Here is an 8048-nt window from a genome sequence, read left to right as displayed (position 1 = left end):
ATTGATTTCTCACATTCTTCATGGCAGTTAAAAGAATAGTAGGAAACAAAACACTTAAACATGTTTTTAGTGATATCCCAGTTTTAAGCAGACGCAACGTTATTTCCATTTCTTTGTACGGTTGGTTGGTTGCTCTGGAGTTTGGCGTTCCATTCAGCACCGAAATTACATGAGACGGCCTGCAGGTTAACGTCAAATTCCAACCACATAAACTCCCATCAGGTCTCCCGCAGCTTATGCCAGTACGTAAACCATGTAGTCATTTATTTTTATTTTTTTTAACAGAGTGGGGTTAGCAGTGACGTAACTAAGAGGGGGGAGGGAATGGGGCTTGTGCCCTGGGCGCCGGATTGGGGGCGCACAAAACTGGGCAAATATTTATTTTCACTATAAGGCAAGGGAAGGAGTTTTAGCACACCAAATACCATGAAAAATTACGTCAGAAACTTGACAAGACAACGACGACTCACCAACCTTAGGATGATATTCATAGAACATAAGTTAGCATCAAAGCTATCTTTTAAGGACATTGTAAAAAGCTTTGCAGCCAAAAGAGCCCGCAAAGTTAAATTTTAGTTCCAGCTTTTTGTGTTTTAGCGTACAGTGATTTAAGTAATTTGCAAAATGTCCGAATATAATCCTCGAGTCAACAGCTTGACTGTTTGTCATAGTTGATTCATTCTACACATATGCTCATCCCAATATAATTCCAAAAACATTGTGATTTGCAGTTATTATAAGACTGTAAGAATATGCCAAGAATGCTACTTTCAGATTATTTGGCAATCAAATTTGGTTACTAACAGGGTTGATATGTTTAAAACAAAATGTTTAAAACAAGTGTTTAAAACATGTTTAAAACGAGGGCTGTTGTTTTATTCAGTTTGTTTTAAACGTTTTAAACAAAATGTTTTAAACGTGTTTTTTTTTTCGATGGTGGTTGAACATGTTTAAAACAATTAAAATATCAGATTGAGTAAGCTAATTTAATTTTCTATTAAACAACCCATCTTCCGCAGGATTTGTGCATGGAGTAAATTACAAGCAGAGTTATATTCTTATTATAACAGCAATTACTGAACGAAATTCTGCACATCAATGTGCGTATAACTAAACCAACAGAAATTCAAATGAAGTATTTCAACATTTCTTAATTTCCAAGAATAACGGAGGTTAAACACACTATACACTATTCTAAGATCCAAAATTCACAAATTCAAAACTTGTGGTATTTTTTGATCACTATCGTTTCCATAATAAAGAAGAGTTCTCACATCATAAGCTAGAAGAAATGTTCTGACAAATACAATACAACTCATAGAAAAGAGCAGTGACTAGCCTACAAGGAGCAAATGACATATTTTAACTAAACAGTTTTCAAGATACATCTCTATCTGCAACATGGATAGGTAACAATGATTAGTGCCTATGGCATAACAACACAATTAACTTTTAGACGCCCCGCCAGGGATTTTATCAAAATGGTAGACTCTCACGTTCAGGGCTCTGGTGACCTCCCTAATTATCACAAAGTCATGAGTTATACACCATTGGAAAGCTTATAGACCACAAATTCTAATGAGGTAACATTCGTGAAATTCCCGCCGTATTCGTAGTAAAAAACAGACATAAAAAACATTAACAATATGAAAATATTGACTTTGCGGGGCCCTGGCAACCCTTGCAGGCCACCCTACGCTGACAAAATGATGAATGCGTAGGCCACATACTTGTGCCAATAATGTAAGAAATGGTAGCCATTGCGTAATGAATTCGTTTTATGTAGGAAATATTTTCAAATATATATATATATATATATATATATATATATATATATATATATATATATATATATATATATATATATATATATATATATATATATATGCGCAGAAAACATTCATTGAATTAGACATTCTCTCCCCTCCCCCACTAGTACCACGTCCATATGCAAATCATTTTTGCTGCACACATCATGTGTACGAACAAGAATTATGCTTCTAGACCACTTCAGTGAAATATATCTTGTGTTATATGTGACAGTCCTGAAAATAAATGTAAATTAACCAAATTTGACTCCCTCCTCCTCTATAAACAACAAATACACATACAGGTTACTATCATGTAGGAAACTACCTCATTGCTTCACATACCAATTTTTATGGATGTACCACAAAGGGGGAAGGAATACCCGCCAAAACCTGATGAAAAAAAAATGATGAAAAATTAAAAAACGAACTTCATCCTCCCTTTCACGGCCGTACATACGAACCCCCTGTATACATAAAATGCAACTGAATGAAAGCTTCATCCCTCAAAAATACTTTGGTGCCAAATCATCTTTCTAGCTTAATTATAGGCTGAGCTATTGATGTTTGTTTTAAAAATAAATGTAATTTACGTCAAAAAACTTAAACTCCAAAAATTGGCTAACTTTGCCCCCTCCCTTCTTCCCCCATATAAGCAAGAAGTACAAATACACGATATTACCATGTAGTGCCATTTAAAGATTAAGAATGCAGACGACCAGTAGAACGTAACACAAAGAAACTAAACTACACATTCCGTGAACGGAGATCGGGAAAATCCCGATTTCTTTATCCGGAATTGAACATTTGGGCGGATCGAGATTAGGGAAGTTCCCGAAATTTGATCTAGCGGTTGAATATAAATGGCAAGCAATACGTAAGAGTGTAAAAATGTAATATATATGCGTACTTAGATTATTGTTTTAAACAAAATAAACATTTTAAACATGTTTTTTTTTTGTTTAAAACAAAGTACTTTGTTTTAAACGTTTAAAACGTTTTAAACAAAAAAAACATGTTTTAAACATAAAAAACGTTCTTTTTGATTTTTTAAAAAAAAATCATGTTTTTTTTCAACCCTGGTTACTAATTAGTTTGGTGTTTTATCTTGTACTAAAAATTAAATTATGTACTAGTTTTGAAATCAAGTTTTACCACTTGAAAAAAAATGGAATAGGAGAATTACTGTGTGATGCCAAATATCAGGTATAGGGGGGAGGGCTAAGGCGAGTTCTTGCCCCGTGCAACAACTAGCCTAATTGCGTCGCTGGGGGTTAGGGAATGTAGTGATGTCTGGGATAGACATAGTAGCCTCTGATGGAATAAATGGTATTTTTGATACAAAAAAAAAAAAAACCCTAGCAGCTTCCTAAGACAATAAAGAGTTGTTTCAGTGATGTTTCTCAGACTTGAAAAATTAATATATTTGGACGATTTCGTGTAAACACCGAACGAATGCTAATGGACGATGAGTATGACGTTTGGTGGTGATGTGAATATGCACTACAAGTGGCACCGTAGTGGCTGTGAAGAAAACTGCCTGAGTTTACTCGAGATTACATACGTAATTCAAGTCTTGGGAATGTGACAGAATTCGGCACACCATCCGAGCTGTGTTACGTGTACCGTTAATAACTGTCAACACTATTATAATAGTGCTGTTGAAACGGGAGAGGAAAATGTCTTGTTGACTGACTAACGCCACGCCTGAAACGTGAGGTCGTCCAAGTGTAGACTCACTCTTCTGAATTTGCCAATAATAAATATCGCAGCCGAGTTTGACAGATCAATACGAACCCCTCGATAGTATTTGCGCAGTGAGAGAATGTACCGACGCGCATTGCCGAAGATGCTTTTGCTTACGAAATGATACGGAAACAGTTGGGTTAGCCCCATGTGGTTATCATGTTGGTATCTCCGATGAAGGTCGATTTCGCCAATTCTCGGACAGCGATCAACAGACTACAATTTCACTATCCTATGGCGAAATACTGCGGGATGTCATGATTTGGAGTATAATTAGAAACGGGTGGTGGTAGTGTAAAGCATGCTGCGAATACATCAAGGTATTCCGAGAGTGATTGATGCCTTTCTTTGACAGAGACGAATTGTTGCGGACTACATACTATGGATGCATGAGGGGGACCGATGTCGTCGAAAAAAAAAAAAAAAAAAAAAACCTGACCGCTCACCCGAAGAGGCAAAGTGGAGCTCAAACTCTGCAGTGCAGCTATGACATCTGTAGAAACTGTTTACTACCTCCTACAATTAAAGTTGCAGCAATCATACAGACCCTCAAACAGTTATTTGAGACATTTGTGTAGAAGTGTATGAATGTCGCAAATTGTCGTCGAAAAATTACTGGATCCCGTGCCATCAGAGGCGGCTCCTAAGGAAAGTCACGTTGGTTTAAAAATTAAAGTTTTTATCGCTTGAAACTAAGGGAAGAAGATAATCTAATGTATTAATTGTTGTATACAACAATTACTACATTAATAAATCTCTCTTCGTTTAGTTTCAAGCGGAAAAATAAACAGTATGACTTTCCTGACAAGCCGCCACTGCATGCAGCGTAGAGTTGAAGCTTTAGGAGCCTCCAAAGAACCTTCCAGCATCAGGAATATTTCCTTCCGTGCAGTAGTACGTAGCAATGACATACGTTCATTTTTTGGGTGTCTATTTATTTGTCAGGGTACTGTGTGTGAGTATATATACTACTTTGTGTGTGTGTGTACATACATACAGAGTGTATCAAAAGTTCAGGGCCATAGACGAACTCTGTTACGTGCAAAGATAGGAAAAAATGGAAGAAGAAAACTGTTGGAAATGAGTAGTTTCTGTGTTCCTGAGCATTATTATCAAGTATGGAAAGGTAAATTTAAGAGATTCAAGACTAGGTACATGGAGTAAAGGTTTAACAGTACACAAACCTTAAAACACTATTAAAATTCATGCTTTTTTTTTGTGACACGTGGTCCTGGGTTAGATTCTTAATGGAGATGCTTGCCTTTAGTACAAACACGAGGATCTCACTTTAAGCACTGTGTGTCTTTGTTCTGAAAAGGAGCGTTAAACTCTTAACCAATCAAAAATTTACTTTTATCTCCATATTTCGTCGTACATGTAGGATTGCGTGTGAAAAGTCAATTTATTACTTATGATTTTTTTTATTATTTTTTTTTTTCACTTATAGGTCGGTGGAGATATTGGTAAATGCAAGTCATGATCTAGTATGCTTATTTCTTGAATTCAATTATTTTTATTTTCTAATAAAGAAAGATTGGATAAACCCCGGTACTCTGTCGTTACGAGTCCGAAAAGAAGAAAGAAAGAAAAAAAAAAAATCACGTGCGCGTTATTCACTTTCACATAGCAGACATACCTACAAGGCGAGGAGGATATAGGGAAATCGATGTTTTATATGTTAATAATAGTCAAAGATTTGTGCGTACTTGAATCTTATATTCCAGATTTCCTATTATTTCTAAAAATGAAGATAAAGGAATATCATAATGGTTTATCAGAAGGTTAATTTAATAGGAATGTTATTGTAAATCAATAAAATAGACGACAATATGTTACTGTGGAATGTTTTATTTGTGTAGTATTACATTACAACAATACCACAATATTTAGTTTCATTATTAGCGCAAATTAAACATAATATATATAAAACAATTTGCACACATAATGTGTAACATGACTGTATACAATCACAAAAAAAAAAACTTATGTACATAAGTTAACATGAACGTAAATATAAATCACGTTTTTATCAATTGTTATTTGACGTGAGTCAGTTGTCTTTTACGATAAAATAACAAGTAACGAGAATACATAGGGAAAACTAGCAAAACACAGAACAAAACTTGTTGATTTTGCTTCATGAATAATTTGGCCATCACACACCTAGGAACTACGTACATATAGTCCTGTGGCATTACTACTTCATAAGGTGGCTACCTTATGTAACTTTGACAATTTCTCTCGAACAGGATGCAACGTTGACAAATTTTACTTGGTAGTGATACATTGCTAAGAAGCGAACTTTGTTGTTGGCTTTCTTTTTTTTTTTAAGGAATACAATAGAGTATCGACAAACCGGTTTTTCATAAACACTCATAAAAAAAATACCTAAAACAACTAAGAAAATGTAACCCTTCCCGGCGCAAATATGAAGTCGATCTATAAACAATTAGTATAGTAATTTCAAAAATTTTCTTCTTGGCAGCTTCAGTCAAGTTCTGAATGTTTATAAGACACCTGTTTGCTTCTTGTTGTATGTTACAGTAAGTTATAATCCGAATGAAAGCAGCAGTGGTGGGTCTTGAGGAAAGTAATGTTGGTAAAAATTAAAGGTTTAATACTACGAGCTAAGGAAAGGAAACTAAATTAGTGTAGTAATTCTTGTATCCAGGTTTCCGAAGCTCGATGAACCTTTCTTTAGCATATACCGATACCATTTAAACTTTTTACCGATGTGATTTCCTTCATGTGCCACTACTAGAAAACAGTGAAAAGAATAAGAGAAACAAAAACTGTGTTCCTACACAAAAATAAATACATTAAACTGCTGGCATTGATGTTGGGAGGTTTTTATTTTTAACAGTACGGTAATTTGTAAAATAAAATGCACTGTAGTTTTAGTCATACTGTACCGCTCTTGTAGAGGAAAAATCAAATATTCTTCCTTTCCTTATAGTCAGGTAACCTCTGTCTCGTCCAACTTAATTATCGATACCCTACTGTAACGCGAATATAGAATATCAGCAACTTTCAATGCAATTATGGTGCTTTTTTTCCCCAGTATAATATTCCAGTTGTGACTAAAATCGAAGCAAAATAAAATCTTAAATCGATTCAAAATTTCAATAAATTTTAAATATTTTGAAGATGTAAAACCTAAAGAGGGGACATATCTAATCGTTATTATCTTTTCGGAAGTACAAAAATTGCATTATTTTGACTGATTTCTCAACATATAGGCACTTTCTAATTATCACGACATTTCTTAGGATTCTAATTATGTTTCGATAACAGTACTTAAATACACCCAGAAATATATTTAATAGTGTTTTTAGGAGAGATGAAAATGTTTGAGGTAATTAATTTTGTTTCAGCTTACATTACTTCAGTAATTCTTATCAGCATAAAAATTGGATTGGTTTTTCGAACAATAATAATAAGGCACGGTTGAATTGTGTATTTTGTGACGAAAAAGAAAAGAAGCGCTTTACATGGAGGTTAAAAATATCTGTAATATGACGTACAGTTTTCGCAGATCCTTCCTATTTGTTTGTCAATAACTTAGGAGCAAAAGGATCAGTTAAAGTAGTTTTGTTTAACATGTAGAAAGAGCTTACATTCCTTGTATGTTATCAAATACTATATTGAAATTTATCTATTCATCAATATGTTACCGATACTCAAATGAGCTCATGTATCTATTACAAAGTACTATATTCAAATTGCCCGATTCAATTGCATGTTAGCGAATACTGTACTAAAATTGATCAATTCATCCGTATGTTACCGAATAGCATATTCAAATTGGTGAATTCATCTGTATGTCACCGAATACCAATCATACTCAGATTGGTCGATTCAGCTATATGTTGTTGAATACTATATTCAAATTGGCCGTCATCTGTATATTACCGAATACCATACTCAAACTGATCGATTTGTTCATACGTTACCGAATACTATATTCAATACAGAATACAACACTCAAATCGGTCCAGTCATCGGTATGGTTACCGAATACTGTATTGAAATTGATCAATTCCTTTGTATGTTGCCAAATACTATGCTCAAATCAATGAATTGATGCGTATGGTACCGAATACCATACTCAAATTAATCCATTTACTGTGTGTTAACGAATATCATACTCAAAATAGTCGATTCATTCCAAAAATTATCAACAAAAGACCGTCTGACGTGGACATGATCTTTTTGAAAATTGAATGAAATTTTAGTTTCTTCCACTTCTATACCCTGTAGGCTAAAGGATAAGGCTGATTAGTGAAATCGAATGATTATGATTTTTTTTATGTGCGCTCTCTCGCCTGGAATCGAAACCGGAACCATGTGTATCAAAAGCGCGCGTGCTAACCACTAGCCCAGCAGGAAGGGCATATGCTCTTTGTGGAAGGTATAGTTAAAATTCCTGTTGATACGTACTAGTTTAAGAATATTAATATACTAATTATACATACACACGATTTTTTATGTAGT

This window comes from Thermobia domestica, chromosome 7, assembly GCF_964235325.1.
Source record: "Thermobia domestica chromosome 7, izTheDome1.hap1.1, whole genome shotgun sequence".
In the NCBI taxonomy this organism is placed as follows: Eukaryota; Metazoa; Arthropoda; class Insecta; order Zygentoma; family Lepismatidae; genus Thermobia; species Thermobia domestica.
The sequence above is the reverse complement of the archived record's forward strand: the minus strand, read 5'-3'. Positions refer to the sequence as shown.